This window comes from Cupressus sempervirens, chromosome 9 (genome assembly GCF_028749045.1).
Source record: "Cupressus sempervirens isolate cs-2001-9-10 chromosome 9, ASM2874904v1, whole genome shotgun sequence".
Taxonomy (NCBI): Eukaryota; Viridiplantae; Streptophyta; class Pinopsida; order Cupressales; family Cupressaceae; genus Cupressus; species Cupressus sempervirens.
In genome coordinates this window covers 250,931,416-250,952,585 of record NC_143126.1, presented here as the reverse complement: position 1 = coordinate 250,952,585, position 21,170 = coordinate 250,931,416, and positions in this window count along the sequence as shown.

The window sequence follows — 21,170 nt, the reverse complement described above, 5'->3', positions numbered from 1 at the left end:
TGGCAATCTAAAATATGTACTTCTAAAATGCCTCAAACCATTTAAAAATCTAGTCTAACTTTTTTCCCACCCATCCTGATAACAAACCAAATTATTAATACCTTTATAAGGCCTAGTATTGATTTGGATACCAACCCTCAACTTTAAAAATGTCTCAAAAATATGTTTTTGGGATGTTCTTGTGTGTTTTTTACTTCAAACATATGTCTAATGACTTTTTTCACCCAAATTTGATGAAATAAAATGGGTTTCTTAAATATTTTCTTATCTTTCCATAAATGTAATGTCTGTCAAATTATGAGTTTAATAAGTAATTATTATTCAGTTTCTAATGGAGTTACAAATAAAGTGTTGATTGACACACTCATTGAAAAAAAATATAACTTTCAAATGGTATTTAACATTTTTGAAATCGAAAAAATGTGTCACATTATATACTTCTTCTATTATAGGGGAAAAAAGGAAAAATTAAATTTTGTAAAGTTTTAAATTAGTTACGGTGGTAAGACATAGGAGTTTTTTATACCAAAAATACTATAGTAGAAAATTCATAATTAATTATTTATTTAGAATAAAAATACCAAAAAATATGTGTGACATCTGAGAATGAGTCTACTTATTATATCTAGAATCATATTTTAAAAAAAAAATCTTTTGATTTTGATTCACGTGGTCAGACATATGCGTGTTTGTTCTTTTTTTCCTAAATTTTTTGTACTATTGCATTAAAATTCAAAATTTTGAGAAATCAACTTTTTGTTTGTTTAGATAAGACCTAGTAGTTCAAAAATTAAATTCAATTCCCTGTGGATTACTTTTTCACAACTTTTTGATTGAAAGTTTATAATAAGTATAAAATTACATGTCAAGGTGACATAACCCAGATTTTCTAATTTTTGTTGCCGCTTGAGGGCATAGTTTGGTTGACCATGATCTTACACATACCCAAGTATAATAATATAATATAATTATTTTAATATTCTTATATTTATTATAAGTACGCACACACACATAGATACACACACACACACACACACACACACACACACACACACACACACACACACACACACACACACACACACACACACACACACACACAAACACACACACAATGTTGGAATAAGTATACACACACGCATACACATATACATATATACATATAAATTATTGGAATAAGTATATGTGGAACAAGATAGTGAAAGGGGAAGGGGGGAATCAGGATTTGTAAACTTTTATCTTCAATATATATTCACACTCAATTCATCTCATGGATCTATTAATACAATCGAAATGTTGTAACATAAATGTAATACACCACATCCATAATATTTTAGCATGTAACAAAATGATTTTTAAACCTAAAAAGACTTCAAATTGAAGGTAAAACTTGGGTGGGGATGAAACCTACAAATCTCTGCTACTGTAACAATAAAGTTAAATTGTTAAGGTTATAATGCTTCATCATAAGATATGATCTACCTTGTGATGGGTTTGTTGTGTTAAAAGCTTAATAGACTATTAAGTCTAACCTTTTTAAAGGAGTTTTTACTCATAATGAAGTAAGGACTCTATTAGAGTATTTACATAGGCCTGTTAGGGCCACTCTAACAAGAGATTCTCTTGATTTGATAAGTTTGTTCAATCCTTCACTGCTTTGATTTCTCTTTACTAGATGTGTCTCTAAAACTCCATATTACTCCTTTAATATATTTCTCTCTCTTTATGATTCTAGGGTTTGAATCCTCCTTAAATCGACATTGTGTGATGTTTCTAGATCTTAATAAATAGTTTAAGATTTATCATCTATTTCTGTTTACATCCAATTTTATGATTAGTTGAATTGTTCACCTTGAGATCGTTACCTTATGTAATGACTTGTAAAAAATATCTAATTTGGCTCTACTGATATTAAATACTATATAAATGTCTGCCAAAAATTGTTTACATATGAGTTTGTGTTATTACAAAATAAATTACTTAGCACTTGAAGGCTCTAACACTCGATCATGCATAAGCTTCCATGTTGTTACTTAGCTTCTATATGTCCATTTTCTTGACTCTTACTAACTTTTCAATATCTTATATGTTCATTATATTTCCCATCTCATACTATATTCATTGGCTCGCAATCTTCCTAGTCTCCATTGAATGCTCAACAATCACTATCTTTCTCGGTATATGTATTGAGTGCTCAACTTTTATTAGATAACTTGGTCGAAGTGATGACCTTGTAAATTTTCCTAGTAAATGGCTTGCAAATGACTAAGTGTTTGGATACTAATCGACAACATAGGTTTAGAAATTAACAATTCCCACCTTTGACATTGAAGGCAAAAATACTTTGTCATGAAAATATTTTGTTCAAAAAAAATGCATTCTCTTTGCAGCCAAAATTTAATTTTAATTCTTTTCAATGTAATCTTTGCTTCATATCTCCTCCTTTATTCCTTATTCCCCCCTTTCTTGTTATTTCACCATTAATATCCCCCTTATTTTTTTCACTAATGGAACTTGGAGATTTCAAGGGTGAGTCAAAAATTCTCAAAGAATTGTTGATGACTTGCCATAATGTAGGCATAGCCTTTATTCCATCTTTCCTATACCTATTCAAAAATCTAAGATTGAATTTTTAGCTCGAAAACTAGATCAATAAATCCTGCAATGTTTGAAAATATGTCTCTTTCTGCAAAATATCTCTAGCAACAAAGATTACCTTCTAAATTATTTCTATATGTGCTAATAGCTGAAGTTAAATCAATGCCAACTTGTTCCTTATCTCTATATCTCTAACCATGAGCTCAGCCAACCTATTTTGACTTGGTGTCAATTCACTATAGAAGGATGAGATTGAATTTGTACTGTTGCCCAATCTAATAACATTAGCTCTCATCTCTGCATGCAATAGCTCTAATGATCATGTATCATCTACTGTAAGGAAACCTATATCACATAGTTTCAAGTATAAAGAATTGAGGATCTTAAAAGTTGTTTCCAATTGTGTAATAGATGTAGAAAGCTTGGTTTGTCTATGTACAAGTTCCTATGAGACTTTCTGGAGTACAAGTGATGCTTCATTTTTCTTTCATATCATTGTAATAAGTTCTCATTTGTCTCTATGTCATCTATCTAAATTATGTAACTCTATATACTAGCTAAACCAAAATTGTATGCTTATTATTTACATCTATAATTCCATGTGCATTGGTGAAAATATCCTTGAAAGTATGTAATACCTATCTTCTCTTCTAGTCTCTTTTCAACTATTCTTGGTTTTCCTTACAACTCAGCAAGATTTTTAATCTTTCATTTTCTCTAGCATGAGATGTTCAAATTATATTTAGGTAATGTAATTACCTCATTAAGGTTCATTGAATCATCATCATCCTGTTCTCTATTAGTCATATCTTGAGATCTGGAGGGCATACCACTAGTTAGTGATAATTGCAATTGTTTCCCTTTCTCAGTTGTTGTCTCTAGGTATCACTTATGTAGGTTTTGTAGTGTTTATATTTGACAATTGAAAAAGATCTTGAGTAGTCTCTTTCTCTTTCTGTGCTACTTCAACTTCTACCATCTTAGTGCATGAATCTTTCTCAGAATTTACTTCCTTCCTAAAAATTTGTATACAATTTGGTGGCACACATATCATTAAGGCTTTACCAAGTTTCTTGATGTTTGTAGCCTCTATAACTGGTGTGACTATAACATCACCAGTCTTATTGACTTCAAGCATTGGGTAATCAATTACCCATACAAAAATTGGGTTTGTAAAAAGTTTTCTTAAGTCCTTCATCAAACCTTTAATTTCCTCTTTAGTTAGTGCATTAGGATTAGGTTGAGGGGTGTTAGTGTCATCTTCAATTGTGACAATGTCCTTTTTTTTATACCCATTGACAAATTGTTGAATCTCTATTGTTAGCTTGGCCAATTTTTTCTTATATTCATCTTGAAATTCAATAGCATCTTGGCCTTCCCTTATCTCTACAAATGGTGCAAGTACTCCAAACACTTCTTTCCATATTCTTATACTATTGTGCTCAACTTCATGAGATTTATTCTTTGAAACTTTGTATGCCCTATCCCTTAGCAAAACATTCTTAACAAAATATTTAAGGGCTATAGACATACATGTGTATTCTCCAAATTTGGCATAAGTTGTACCAATGATGTTTCTCTTATTTTATTCTCAATGGACAATGCCCATTTCCACTTGGCATCCACTTTTTTGTACAATCCTATTGGAAATCTTATTCTTGATTCTAGGGTGTGCACCTGAACTTGATCATCATATCAATAATTGTGCCTTCAAGGTTAACTTGATCATCATTGCTCAAAGAATCATAATAAATATCTTTGAAACCCATTATGCTTTTTTAATTTTCTCATATTTTCACATACCTGATCAACAATCATTTCAGGGAGTCTATTTACCACTTCAAGTTTGTTGGTTTCATTAGACTCAATATTTTCTTCATCTTCTTCCTCCTCTTGTGCAATGATCAACTTCCTCTTTTTTTTCTTATTGTGATCTTCTCCCTACTTCCTCTTCCTTGATGGACTACTTATTAATAGCTCAGCTTGTTTTTTTGTTGACCTCTTTATGGTGATGATCATGTTTTCTTGCATGTCCTTCTAGAGGTCTTCCTTCACCTTTGGTTTTATAATAACAACCTTTGTTTGTTTACTAGCTTTTATCTTCACAACTACAAGCTCTTTTTCTTTTTCCTCCTCAGCCTCTAAGGGTTCTCCAGATCATTTTCCTTGTTATACAACACTAGCCTTGGAAACTTCTCGGCACTAGCATCAATATCTTTAGTCAATAGTGTAGTAACTAGTTACATTACATTAAAAACATTTAACTCATAAGATATTGACCTTATCCATGCTACCCTTCATAATAATGCCTATGCATATACAAAATTTGTATCCACAATGAAACATATTTCATCATAATATTTGTCTACAATAGACTTAGGAATTCTCATTCTATTCTTTATTTTTGCTTTGAATTTCTCAAAGCTGTTGTCTACTACTACATCAAAATTCTCCCCCAAACCATATATTAGGATATTTAAATGTTCCACAATAGTCCTATTTTTATTCCATGTAAACATTCCAATGGTTGAATCATAGTTATGTACATAGAAAAATATACAAACTAGTAGTTAGAAAATTTAAATGTTCCACAATAGTCCTATTTTTATTCCTCATAAACATTCCAATGGTAGAAAATAGTTATGTACATAGAAAAATATACAAACTAGTTTTTTGTGAGTTGATGCAATGATAGCTCAACATAATAGTATTTATGATCTTTCTTTACAATGTTGTCCATTGACATTCCATGAACATTACATTTCTCCTTGTTTAGGTTTTCAATTTTATTTCATGCTCCACTCCTTATGCTCTTTGGTTGTTCCAATGGAAGGTACCCAGTTACCGTATGAATGATTTTTTTGTTGATCTTTATTGGTCGACCTTCTAAACAAACTTTCATATCATGAACTCAGCTTAGCACAATCTTGATCCATTCAACCTTGAAATTTTTTGGAAATCCTAGGACACAGGTAAGCCCTTTTTCAACAATGATCTTGATTTCAGCTTTGAGAACTCCATCAATGCATAGGTTGTCCTATGCTACTCTAATTTCAAAATATTCAATCTCTCCAATCTTACATTTATAGCACAATCTAATGTCTTGGATAGTCAAGACTATGGGTGGAATTGATGACAACACTCCAACATTATCAATAGGGGTTCCAATATTAACTGTATTTTTGAAATTGGGTGAGGTCTCTAATCATTCCTAATGATTTGTGCACTACTATCCTTTATCATTTCCCTTCTAGAAGCCATTTTGAAATAGGGTTTTGAACAAATACTTTCAAAAATACCTTCACTCAATGCTTTACTCGGCACTAAGAGTAATACTTACTTAACTTTCACAAATTCAATGATAACTTGCTAAGATTCTTTGCTCTATTCATTAAAATAGCTTCTATTTCCTTAAATACTCTTGGGACCTCTTTGATATCTTGATGATTTAAAATGAATGTTCAAAATCAATATATACCTTTGATCTTTCAATTTAGGTATGCTATTAGTGTCTTTGTACTTTGATAATGTATGACAAGTAGCTTGGTCTTTCCTATATCTTTGTACAAGATTATGCACTCAGTCGTAATGAATTCATTCATTTGATAAGTAATCCATCCTAATCACTTAGTCTATACACTACAAGGCTCGATCAATACAGACTTGTACCAGTAATGCTCAATACTTTCTAATTTTCTATTTTTTGTAGATCTTGATGCATCTACATTTATGTAGATATAACCTTTCATCACTTTTATGCTAGGAACTAGTATAAAATATAGCTTTAAGTTTATAGTTCCTACATACCTTTTTTTTTTTTTAGTGAGATATGGTGTGATGACTTGATCCATTAGGTTGGGTGACCAGAGTTTCATCTTCTCTACTGCTTCTAGCTCTTGCTATCTCTATCCATGTCTTCTTCCCTTCAAGTTTGTCATTTTCATTGATTGGTGTTGGTGTTAGTGTCCTAGTTTTGCAATTCTTATTGATGTGACCAACTTTGAGACAATTAAACCATATGATCTCTTTATTTAACCATTTCTTCTAATTTCCTCTTAAATGTATTTTGAAATTCAATTATTTGTAATGTATCCGTATTCTCCATAATAGTAACAACTATACTGTGTATTTTAACCCCAATCATAGGTATTACCCTTCTTTGTTGTATGGGATTGTTTCTTAGGTAATTGGTGTGACTTCTTCTTAAGTATGCACTCATAAGCTCTATGTCCATACTTTTGATAGTTGTAGGAATGAGCTTCGAATCTAGATGCATTTGTGATTAAATCATTGTTATTTGATCTACATTGATGTGTTTGATGTCCTGCTTCTTTGCAATTAAAATAATTACCACTTGGCTTAGATTTAGGAACTTTCTTACCATTTTTTCTTCTAGAAATGTTTTTTGGGTGTCCAATTTTCCCACAGTAATGATAGGTAGGTTTTCCTTTTGATTTTGTATTCCTTTATTCTCATATTTTTCATGATTATGCTCCTTGAGTAGATCAAGATTTGTATCCAAGTCCAAAGGTGTCTTTTACTCTAGGTGAGTTCATCATTTCTTCAAAGTACTTCATAGCTTTATTTGGTTTTTTCATCCTTTCTATGAGTTCCTTTTCATGCCTTAACTCCTTTTTCAACTGCTCATTTTGTAGCATTCATTTTGTGATCTCCAAGTCTTTCCTATTTTCTTCCTGATTCACAATTTCCAGATGATCTATCATTTCAAGCTAATTATTTTTGAAATTTTCTTCGAATGACATTTCTTCAATTCTACTAGTTACCTTCCTTTTTTCTTCTTCATCCATGATCTTTTCTTCTATTTCTTTCTTCTTCTTCTGTTCAATTGCTTCACAGAGTCTAACAAATTAAATGTCTTGTTCTATCTTGTGTTCTTTTACTTCTTTCACTAGGGCAATATTATTTTCTAGCAATTTTTTCATGGCTTTATTATTTTAACCAGGCTTTCTACTAACCAAAAGTCCTTCTATGTAAACCTTTTTGTATTGAGTATCATTTAGCTTAATAGCGAACACTCTTCTTCTCTTTAGGGTTTTACTTGATTCTTATTTTTCTATCTCTAATTGTTGCATCAAAATCTAGATTTCATTATTTTGATTCTCAATGATCTTTCCCATCTTGTAAACCTCCATCTCCATGATCTTATCATTTCAATCTTTTAGGATATCTTCCAAGAGATCTTTTCTCTAATACCAATTATTGGAACAATTATATGGGAAACTAGACACTGAGAGGAGGGGGGTAAATTGGGATCTTTAAACTTTTGTCTTCAATAAAAATTCTCACCTAAATCATCTCATATATCTATCAATAAAACTGAAATGTTGTAACATAAATGAAATACATCACATGCATAAGAGTTCAACACATAAGATAATGATTTGGTAACCCATAAACACCTCGAGATGAAGGTAAAGCTAGAGTGAAGATGAAATCCACAAACCTTCACTGTTACAACAATAAAGTTAACCTATTAAGGTTACAATGTTTGGTCATAAGAAATGATCTACCATGTGAGGGGTCTATCCTGCTAAAATATTAAGCCACTATAAGGTCTCAACAAGTTAAAGGATTTTACACTCATAATGAAGTAAGGATTCTATTAGGAGATTTACATAGGCTTGTTAGAACCACTCTATTAAGAGATTTACCCTATATCAATTTACAAGTAAGTGATTTAGTAACTAACTCTTAGTATGTTGTACAAGCTAATATTGGGTCTTCTCCTCATTCTATCACTAATCTAATTCTCCTAATCTGATAATTTTGTTCAATCCTTCACTACTCTAATACATCTCTACTAGAGCTATCTCTAAAATTTTGTTTTACTCCTTCACTATATTTCTCTCTTTTTGATTCTAGGGTTAGAATCCTCCTTAAATAGATGCTGTGTGAAGTTTCTAGATCTTGATAAACAATTTAAACTTCATCATCTTTTTTTGTTTACATCCCATTTTTTGATTGGTTGAATTATTTTCCTTCAAATCATTATCTTATGTAATGATGTGTAACCAACATCTGATCTAGCTCTAGAGATATTAAATACCATATAAATGTTGCTCAAAAATTATTTACATATCAGTTTATATCATTACAAACTCTCAATTAAAACTGAATTACATGACACTTGAATGCTCTGATGCTCACTTATGCATAAGCTACCATGTTGTTACTTGGCTTCTATATGTATTTTTTCTTGGCTGTTACTAACTTGTCAATATTCTTAGTCTTCATTATGTTTCTTAGCTTATACAATATTCCTTAGCTTTCATATCTGCTCAATCTCTCATAAATGTTTTTTAATTACTATCTTGCTTGGTATACATACTATGTGCTAGGCCTTTACTAGATAACATAGTCATAGTGATGACATTGTAATCTTGCCTAATAAATGACTTACAAATGACTAAGTGTTTGAACACTAATCAGAAACATAGGTTTACAGATCAAAAATACATATATATACATATACATTTACATTTACATACATATATATACATATATCTATGTGTGTATGTGTGTGTATATGTATTTATGTATGTATTCATGTATATGTGTACATGTTACACACACATAGACACACACACACACACACACACACACACACACACACACACATAGACACATATATTAGATCAAATAAATTACCAAAATTGACTAAATGGATAGTTGTGAACCTTTACCCACACATACATATTAGAGGGAAATAATATTACCAAGAAAACATTGGATAATTTTTTTATTTATCTAGAGCGACCTAAATGGGCCATCACAATAAGGTTATGCCCCTATTATGGAATATGTTAGAGTTCTTAAAAGTAAATTCTATATTAATAGACATTAATATGTTAGAAATTTTTATCCTAGTTGTGATGAAGGAATATTTTTCCTTTATTACATAAAGAGAAAGGCATATAAATTTTGTAAACATACACTTAAGAAACATTTGAAAGTGAAAATGTCAAAATTGATGAGAGTGTAAAGAGATGTGAAAAAAAGTAGTTCTTAGAAGTAAATTCTATTGAACCCTTGGTATTTGGTCTTTGATTGTTGTCGTTGATGTCAATAATGAGAATATGATATGGCTAACATAATGAGTATATGGTATGGCTAACATCATGTAATAATCTTATTTTATGTCCTTCAATATTTTTCAAAACATACTCAAAAAAAATACTTAAGTGTTATATAATCAACACTTAATGTTCACATTGTTTTTGAAAACGAATAAAAAAAAATAGTTTTAGTCTATTAGAAACTCGACAAGATTTTTTATCAGATAGACCCCAAATATCATAATATTTTGAAAATATCTCAAAGTTAGCTAAAATGGGTCTTTGTTAGGTTTTGCATAACACGTGTGGAAAGAGAAAAAGTTTGTTTATCAAAAACAGGTACCAAATTGTTATAACAATTTTGGAAGTTTTGAGTGGGTTTTGATCTAATGGATGTTTGAGGCATGTAACTACCTCCAAAATTTTAACTTTATTGGTTTATAAGTAGAGGATACATTCCTCTAAAACATCTAGCAGGTGGTTTTGATAGAAGTTGTAGAATTGGTGTGGAATTCCTTATAGACCGAAAAATTTGGTGGTAGATTTTTAATGGCAAAGAAGAGGGTAATGCTTTATGTTTCTATTTTCATATTTGTGATTGATTTTCATTAAAGAATTTTATTAGAGGTATAAGAAGGTTATATATTTCTGCTTCATTCATTTACATCAGTATTTGATTGGATATTTTAATGGAAAAATAAAATATATTTGGATTTTGGATGTTTTGAAGAGAATAAAAGTATATCCTGCATTGTATTGTATTTTTAACAAGAAGTTGAAACTAGTGATTGATGATTTTTTTTGTAGTAGAGATGATCCTCTAATTTTATATCTCATTTTTTCATTTTGGAAGTTGGTGCTTCAAGTGTAAGGGATTGGTGTTCCTTGAAATTGATGTTTGTAAAATAGGGTGTTGATGCTTCCCAGAGTTGTAGCTCTAAAACATTTTCCCAAGAGGCCAATAAAGTTTCAAATTCAAAGTGTTTTTTTACCCTAATGGGTTCTCCATGTTAAAATATTGTGTCATTTTGTTATTCATTAACTATCTTGCTCATGTGTTAAATTTTTATAACTTGTAACTCTTTCAAGTTTTTAAAAGTATTTTAACCTTATGATTCAACCCCCCGCCTAGTGGTTTTTGTATTCCAACAAATGGTATCAAAGAAAGGTTTCCTATATCAACTTTAACAACTTTTGGTAGATTTTGGTTGAGTGGAATAGTTATCTTTTATGGCTCAAGATAGTTCTCTAAAGGTTCCTATTTTTGATGGATAAAATTATGCTTTTTTGGAAGTAATGATGCAAACATATTTGTTATCTATTAATATTGATGTTTAGGATTTAGCTGTTAATGGTTATAAAGTTCCTAATAGTTTACTTATAGATCCTAATGAAAAGAGGAAGTATGAAACAAATATGAAAGCTAAATTTGCTACACTTAATATTTTATCTAAAGATGTTTTTATTAAGGTAATGGATTGCAGTTCTTCTAAAGAAGTATGAGACAAATTAAAAAACACATATCATGGTAATGATAGAGTTAGGAAGCCAAAATACAACATTTGAAATCAATATTTGAAGACCTTAAGATGGATAATGATGAAAAGGTAGAAGACTATCTCCCTAAGATAGATGAAACTGTAAACGGTATAAGAACACTTGGTGACAAACTTGATGATATTGATGTTGTAAAGAAAGTTTATAGATCTCTTCTTGATAAATTTGATTCTAAGATATGTTCTATAAAATAATTTGGAGATATTAACCAGTATATAATGGAAGATATTCATGGAACACTTGTAGTTTATGAAATGAAAAAGTTTGGCAAATAGGAATCCACTTGAAAAGAAGCAAAATTGAAGGTGGAAAAGAGAGTGAAGAAAGTCTCTTCAGAATTAGAAGATCTTGATGTTCTTGAAGCACATTTGTGAAGGAAATTAAATAAAGGAGAAAGTGAATATAAAGGTAAATTTCCTTTCAAATGCTTTAATTATAGTAAAATAGGACACTTTGCATATAAATGTCCTTATAATAGTCATGATGAAGTAGATGATGAGAAAGAGAAATCAAGCAAAGAGAAATTCTATAAAAAAAAGAAGTCGTTTAAGAAGAAGAAGAGTTTGATTGCTGATGTATCAGATAGTGACTCTAGTAGTTTTGAATATGATGAAAATGAATTTTCATTCATGGCCATAGAAACTTCTTATCAAGGGTCAGATCGTGATGATGATGTTGAACTTGTTGAGGTTGATTTAGAATGTGAATTTATTTATGCACTTAAAAAGATCAAGGAATTAAAAGGAATTTAAGTGTTAAAGAAAATAAATTCTTAAATGAAAAAGATAACTTTGAAAAAGAAACTAAGGAGTTAAATCAACAAGTTATAGAATTGAAATTACAAGTTGAGGAACAAAAGAGAATTGTCTTTGTCACTAAGGAAGAGTTAAGTTCTAAAGATTGGGAATGTACAAGGTTAATGAATGAAGTAGTATCATATCAAAGAAAGTTAGAAAAATATGAGAACACTACTTTGGATGATATATTAAGGAAACAAAGAAGAACTGACGATCTAACAGGAATTGGTTTTGAACTTGGACAATGTTCTAGTGACAAGAAAGATAAATCTTTATTCAACATATTTAAATCAAAAAGTAAGGATACAAATCAAAATGGTACCACTTCAAATGCAAGTAAAAATGAAGATTTCAACCAGATTTCTAATGCTAAAAATCAAGTTATATCAAGCACTTCATTTGTGGGTAAAAGATACTCAAATAGGTTCACTTATATCTTTGATGGGTATTGCTTCATGTGTCATCAATATGGACATAGAATAAGTAATTGTAAATACATGTGAAGGAGGTATTCAAAGTTTAATTTTGGTTATTCATTTCCTAAAATGAACAGTCTAAGATGTTACAAATGCAATCTCTTTGGTCATGTTATGAGTAATTGTAAAACTAAGTCAATTGAGAATGATCAATCTTATGCTAGTATACAAGTTGATAAAGAATTTGATACTTAAGTGACAAAGATATGGAGGGCTAAGATTAATAAGTAAATATTTGTTCAAATGGATCTACATTTTGAAGAAAAGGACTTTTAGATAATTGATAGTGGTTGTTCTAGTCACATGACAAGAGATAGAACAAAGTTTGACAAATTGATTAACTAAAAAGGTGACAATGTTAGTTTTGGTGATGATTCTTCAAGGAAAATTAAAGGTTTGGGTTCTTTGATGCTTAGACACAAAATTTCCATTCATGATGTGTATTATGTTGATGGATTAAAGTACAATCTTCTAAGTTTTAGTCAAATTTGTGATCATGGATATGAAGTTGTTTTTGATAACCATGGTTGTCAAATAAAACTTAAATCTAGACAATTGGTTGCATCAGGTAAAAAATCTAAAGTGGATCTATAAAATTTAAAATATATCACAAATACTAACAATCATGAAGATGTTTGTCTTATGGGACAGGTGAATGAAAGTTAGTTATGGCACAAAAGGCTTGGGCACTTGAATTTTGACAACTTGGTAAAATTAAGTAAGCATTAGAAAGTAAGAGGTATGCATTGTATAAGTAAGCCAGAGAATGCTATTTGTGAAGTGTGTCAACATGGTAAACAAACAAAGGCATATTTTCCTTCAAAAGAATATTTTGCTTCTAAACCATTGCAATTATTACATACTAATTTATGTGGTCCTACAAGGATAATGTTGTTAAATGGTGAAAATTATTTCATGTTTCTTTATAAATGATTATACAAGAATGACATGGGTAACATTCTTAAAACATAAATTAGAGGCATTTAACAAGTTTAAGATTTTTAGGAAAATGGTTGAAGATGAGTCAAACATGAAGATTAAATGCCTATTATCAGATAAAGGTGGTGAGTTTACCTCAGAAGAATTTGTTAATTATTGTGAAAAACATGGCATCAAAAGACAATATGCAGCATCTAGGAAACCTCAACAAAATGGAGTTGTTGAGAAAAACAACTGAACAGTGAAAGAAATGGCAAGGACTATGTTAAATGAAACTAAAGTACAAAATAGGTATTGGAAAGAATCAATTGAAATAGCAATATATATTTTAAATAGAGAACAACTAAGGGTAAAAACTAAGTACACTCCTTATTAGTTATGCTATGGACATCATGCATCTGTTAAGCATTTTAGAATTTTTGGAAGTAGATGCTTCATTAAGAATTATGATGATAAAATAGGAAGGTTTGATTCAAGATGTGATGAAGGAATCTTTTTATGATATTCTTCTCAAAGTAAAGCTTACAAATGTTTTAATAAAAGGTTGAATAAACTTTTTGAAACTATACATGTGGAAGTGGATGAAGTTGTGTAGGATAAAAAGGAAATAAGAATGGATAATACTTTTCTACAAGAAAATGATTAAGACTTTAAAGAAGTAGATAATAAATTTGTTAAAGCTGAAGAAGAGATAAAAGATCAAATAGAAACACTAGAACACACAGGTACAAAGGCTATATCAACAAGATTGAAGAAGTATCATCCTCAAGAATGTATTATAGGGGATAAACATGTAGGTATTCAAACAAGAACAAGAACTACATCTAGTGGATGTGCTAATTTCTATTTATTATCTCAAATTGAACCTAAATCATACAAAGAAGCTAGTACGGATGAGTTTTGGGTTAATGTTATGAAAGAGGAACTAAGTCAATTTGAAAATAATAAAACTTGGGAATTAGTGCCTAGACCTAAAGATAAAAATGTAATAGGTGTTAAATGTGTCTTTAGTAATAAACTTGATGAAAATGGAAAGATATCAAGGAACAGGGCTAGAATGGCTTGTAAGGGTTATGCACAAATAGAAGGTGTGGACTTTGATGAAACTTTTACACCGGTAGCTAGAATTGAAGCAATTAGAATATTTCTTGCATATTTAGCTTTCAAGGGCTTTAAAATGTACCAAATGGATGTTAAAACAACATTTCTGAATGGATATCTTGATGAAGAGGTATATATGGATTAACCTAAAGGAATTGAAAATAAAGACTATCCTAATCATGTCTATAGGCTTAAAAAAGGCTCTTTATGGTTTGAAACAAGCTCTGAGGGCTTGGTATTCTAGGTTGGATCAGTATCTTATCAAAAATGGCTTCAAAAGAGGTGGTGTTGATAACAATTTGTACATATATGGTTCATGTGATGATTTTCTCATTATTCTTATTTATGTTGATGATATAGTATTTGGATCCAATGATGATGCTTTAAGTCAAGGTTTTTCAAAGCTTATGCTATCTGAAATTGAAATGTCCATGCTTGGGGAGCTATCCTATTTTCTTGGGTTGCAAATTTCTCAGTTGAAAAATGGTACATTCTTATACCAAACTAAGTATGCAAAAGAAATTTTAAAGAAATTTCATATGGAAGATTGTAAGCCTATGGGAACACCAATGATAATAGGATGTAAAATTACTAAAAATGATGATTCTCTTGATTTTGATCAAACTACTTATAGATCCATGATTGGTAGTTTACTATATCTCATAGCTTCAAGGCATAATATCATGCATGTTGTATGATTGGTTGCAAGATTTCAATCTTTACCTAAAGAATCTGATGTTGTGGAAGTTAAAAGAATTTTAAGATATTTTCAGGGTACTTTGGATTATGGAATTTGGTATCCTAAACATGATGATTTCAGATTTGTTTCTTATGCTAACTTAGATTGTGCATGTTGTCTATATGAAAGAAAAAGTACTTCAGAAGTAACATTTTTCTTGGCTAATAGGCTAGTGTGTTGCATAGTAAAAAGAAAGAATCTTGTACACTTTCTACTATAGAGATTGAATATATAGCCACATGTTCTTATTGTCAACAGGTTCTTTGGATGGTTCAAACTTTATCAAATATGAAAGTCATAGTTTCTAAACTAGTTCATATCTATTGTGATAATTAGAGTGCAATCAATATTTCTAAGAATCCAATTATCCATTCATGCACCAAGAACATTGATGTTCATTATCATTTCATAAAGGAACATGTCTTGAATGGTAATGTCAAATTAGAATTTGTTCCTTCTTCAGATCAGCTTGCTAATATATTTACAAAACCTCTCTCAAGAGCCACATTTGAAGGGTTAAGAACAAGCTTGGGGGTTTTATCCCTCTCTTCTCTTGCATAAGTTCATAAATGAGTGATAGGCTTTAGGGGGAGCATATTTTTCTTATCCTTTTGTTACACTAAAACCTTAGTATATCTCCTTTTTCATTGATGTCAAAGGGGGAGAAAAATGAAGAAGATGTCTACATGATGGATATACAAGTACAAGTACACATGCATATTTACAGGTATATAGGTATAGATACATGATATACAAGTACACAAGGCTATAAAGGTACACATAAATAGCTAGGTATACAAGTACAGATACAAGGTATATAGGTACACATGGATATACAAGTCAAAGTTGGTATTGACATCAATGCCGAAGGGGGAGTATGTTGAACCCTTGGTATTTGGTCTTTGATTGTTGTCTTGATGTCGATAATGAGCATATGATATGGCTAACATAATGAGAATATGGTATGGATAACATCATGTAATAATCTTATTTGATGTCCTTCAATATTTTTTAAAACATATTCAAGACAAATACTTAAGTGTTCTACAATTAACACTTAATGTTCACATTGTTTTCGAAAATGGATATAAAAAAATAGTTTTGGTCTATTAGAAAGTCAGCAAGCATTTTTATCAGATAGACTCAAATCAAAATAAATTTTTGGAAAGGTCTCAGAGTTAGCTAAATTGATTCTTTGTTAGTTTTTTCATAGCACAAGTGTGGAAAGAGAAAAAGTCTATTTATCAAAAATAGGTACAAAATTGTTATGACAGTTTTGGTAGTTTTGAGCGGTTTGGCCTAATGGAAATTTGGGGTATGCATCTGCCTTCAAAATTTTAACTTTCTTGGTTTATAAGTAGAGGATACATTACACTAAAACATCCAATATGTCATTTTGATAGAAGTTGTAGAATTTGTGTGGAATTCCTTGTAGACCAAATAGTTTGCAGGCAAATTTTTAATAGCAAAGAAGAGGGTAATGCTTTATATTTCTATTTTCATATTTGTGATTTTATTTTTATTGAAAAAGTTTATCAAAGGTAGAAGAAGGGTTATATATTTCTACTTCATTCATTCATATCAGTATTTGATCAGATCTTTTAATGGAAAAAGAAAATATATTTGGATATTGGATGTTTTGAAGAGAATAAAAGTATATCCTACATTGTGTTTTCAACAAGAAGTTAAAACTAGTGATTCGTAATTTTTTTTGTAATAGAGATGATCATCTAATTTTATATATCATTTTTTTCATTTTGGAAGTTGGTGCTTCAGGTGTAAGGGATTGGTGTTTCTAAAATAGGGTGTTGGTGCTTACCAGAATTGTAGCTCTAAAATATTTTCCCAAGAGGCCAATAAAGTTTCAGATTCAAAGTGGTTCTTTACCCTAAGGGGTTTTCCACATTAAAATATTGTGTCACTTTTTTATTCATTAACTATCTTTCTCATGTGTTAAATTTTTATAACTTGTAATTGTTTCAAGTTTTTAAAAGTATTTTAAACCACTAATTCACCACCTCCCCCCCTCAACAGTGTTTTTATTCCAACAAATTCTATTTTAAGAAACATTAAGATGTTAGAAATTTTTATGCTAGTAGTGATGAATGAATATTTTTTATTTATTATATAAAGAGAAATGCATATAAATTTGGTAACCATTGACTTAAGAAATATTTGAAAGTGACAATGTTAGAACTGATGAGTGTGTAAAGAATTGTGAAAATGAGTATAGATATGATATATATTTAGAGTAAAATCCACAAGAGAAAGCACAAAATAATATAGAGTTACTAAATAGTCTTGTAAAACAAACATATGTTAGTGCAGAAGGATCAACACCAAATATTATGCTAGAAAGCCTAGTTTGAAAAAATCATTGTATGTTAATATTACTCATTTTAAGAATGCTATTATTCATGATAGAAATATAGTTTTTTCAAATAGAGGACATATTTCTATGAATGAAATATTTTTATTATCTTTGATTGAGCCTAACAATGATATTGAAGCATGCAATGATGAGAGATGGGTAAAATCTATGGAACAAGAGCTAGTTTAGATTTAGAAGAACAATACATGGATATTTTTTCCTATGAATTTATATAAGAATGTGAAACTAGTTATTTACAAACAAATTGAATGTGAAAGATAAAGTTGACAAGAATAAAGAATGACTAGTATGTAAAGATTATTCACCAATGAAAGATTTTGACTTCAATGAATGTTTTCCCCTTTAACAAAAATTAAAAAGAAATTAAAGATTATTCATTAGATATGTTCCTCATAGAAATTGAAAAGTTTATTAGATGGATGTTAAATCTCCAATTCTTAACAATGAGTTAGAGGAGGATGATTATATTTATCAACCTAATAGAAATAATCTAATTGAAGAAGGGGACATAGTTTATAAACTACAAAAAGATTTGTATTGATTGAAGAAACCTTTGAAAACTTAGTAAGATACATTGATCAGGTATTTAGTGATAATGGGTTTTACTAAAGGAACTATAGGTAGTAATTTCTAATTGAAAGTAGGAAATAATAATAGTTTGATTTTTGAATTATTTTTTGATGACATTATATTTCGAGGTGATGATGATATCAGTAAAAATTTTGTCGATAAAATGAAAAATGAGTTTTAGATATCTATTATACGTAAAGTAAAATTATTTATTGGTTTAAAAATTAAATAAATGGATAAAATAATTTTTGTTACATAGTCTAAGTATGTAAAAAATTTCTAAAAGAAGTCTACGATGGAATACTCCAAACTTGTTGGTAATCTTATGGTGACTTGTTGCAAATTGATAAAAGATAATCAATCTCATTGTGGTAATTAAACTAGATATTTTTTCATGACCACAAGAATGATTTACTTGACATAGACTTGATTGAATATGATGAATGTTGTTAATATTGTTGCAATATTTCTTGATTTGGTCCTAAAGAGTCAGACATTACTTCTATAAAAAAGAGTTTTTTGATGATAAAAATGAATAATTGATTATGGGCTATGATTTGATACAAATAGATCTTTCATACTTTGTGTGTATACTAATGTTAATTCAGAGAATAAGAATTTTTTTCATTCAAGACAAAAAAAGAATTGTTGGAATAAAGTTGGAAGGTATGTGTATGATTGTTGGAATAAAGTTGAAAGGTATGTGTATGCTTTTATTTTGAGGAAATTTGATTTGGGTATTAAAAAAATGATGTACTGAAAAAGTTACTAAATTATTAAAATTATTTGAGGATATCACTTTAGACAATTGTTGGTTCAAAAATTTATTACATAACCCCATTTAATAACACCTAAAAAAAGTGATAAATGTAACCATAGGTGAAATGATCAAAACAATATCTAGAATAGATCAATTGTCTTCTTATTTTCAAAGGTAAGAAATCTACCTTCATATGATTTGAAGCTAAAATAAAATATTAACATGAAGATTGGAAAGGTATAAATTCTAAAAAAATGAATAATAATCTAAGAAATATCAATAATTTATAGTATATCAAATAAACTCATTCACAGGTAAGTTTCTCATAGTCCTCATAGATGAAAGAAAATATTAACATGTATATATTGATATATTCTAACATGTTCAAAGAATTCACACATTTTGATTCGAAGGTCAAATATGCATAGTTTCACCATAGTTCATGAGAAGGACATAATTAGTGATGTCATATCTAAGTATAACTTATTTACTTCCAAGGCTTCCAGTTATAGTTTGTTCCCCCTAAGGTAGTCAAGGATATTGATTTGTAGAATTGGATATTCCAAAATGTGAAGTTGGTTACATAGTTTACAAATTTGGATAAGGTTTATTTCCCAATTTAGTGGAACTTACAAACAAAAAAGGATTTTAAATGTTTTAGGAAAATAATTCATTTTATTAGTCATAATATCAATGTCGATAATCCATCCTTGCTTGATACCGCTCTTCTATACAACTAAGTTATAAGAAAGAAGGGAAATTGCACAAGAATCTTGAGGTTGGGAGTTTCCTCAAAATTTTCAAGATTTGCAAAATTTGTAGAATAGCTCTCAAGGGTGCTTTGATGGGTAGAGTTCACAGGGGTTGTCTGAAGGTTGAACCAAAATTCAAAGAAAACCTCCCACCTCACATAGAAATGAATTTACGGAATATCAGTATATGTGTGCTAAGGTAGTGGATATTGATGTTCAATTCAGATTGACTAATTTTTTTGGTCTACAATTCGAGATAATTTGACAACCATGCAAGTGTTTTGATTCATCACGTCATTAATTACTTATTTTGAGTAAGAATATGTGGATGGACAAAAGGGTGTGCACTTATTCTTTGAATAATTGACATGGAATTTGTGATTGGATATGACTTGTAGAGATGACCTCCTACTTTCCCTTTTATTCATGAATACCTTGCTACAAATCTCTATTTTTTTTGAGCTAGGAATTCCATGATGTGATGGAGGATTCTTTATGAGTTCTTTTGGTGGCTATGATGAGGGGTGTACTCAGGATGTTGACATTTTTTTAAACTACCTTAGAGTGCCTCTTTGATGTGTATTAAATTTATCATATGGTAGCTATATTTATTTTTGAGTATATTTTACGCATTGTAATGCTCCATTTGTATATTTGACTAGTCTAGTATCCTTCTTCTTCTTTTTAAAGATTACAAAAGATTTTTCTAACTAATTATTTTCTTTTGTAGTTATCAAATTAGTTATTATTAATAATAAAATATTTATGGCCCCGTCCATTTTTGTATGGGTAAGACACCAAAGAAAAGCTTAATTATTATTATATTTTGATTAATTTATTATTATTATTACTATATATTAAGCTTAACTAGACTTGATCCGAAGTCCTCTGAAATACAAGGATTTCCATTTATCATTGTGTTATAACCTCTTGCCTAATGTTGTCCATCTTTTTCAAGAAAAAAGAATTGCACTAATTCTTTTTCTTAAAACAAGAAAAAATATAATAGAATTAAAATTTATCTTAAGATTCAATCACATTTCAAATATTAAAAAATTATTGCTCACTAGAACTTTGGCTTTTTCCAAGTCTTCTAAAAGTGAAAAATATTTTTTTTAACTATTAAAAGTAAAAATCATAAATATTTTTAAGTTGTCATTGCTCTTAAACCTTGGGCATTTGTTTCTTTGACCCTTGTAGCTTATTTTTCCACTTCCATTTCCCTAAATCTATGACAATATTCATATTACTTGCTGGTATATGAAATGATCTTACATAATAATCTTGAATGAGGAGACTTATAAATTAATTCTCCACTTAGCCAACTCCTTTTTGATATCCCTAATTTCTTTAGGAATCTTCACATCCTCAATCTTGAGAGTCTTGACAATTGTGTGCAAGTTTCTTAACCTA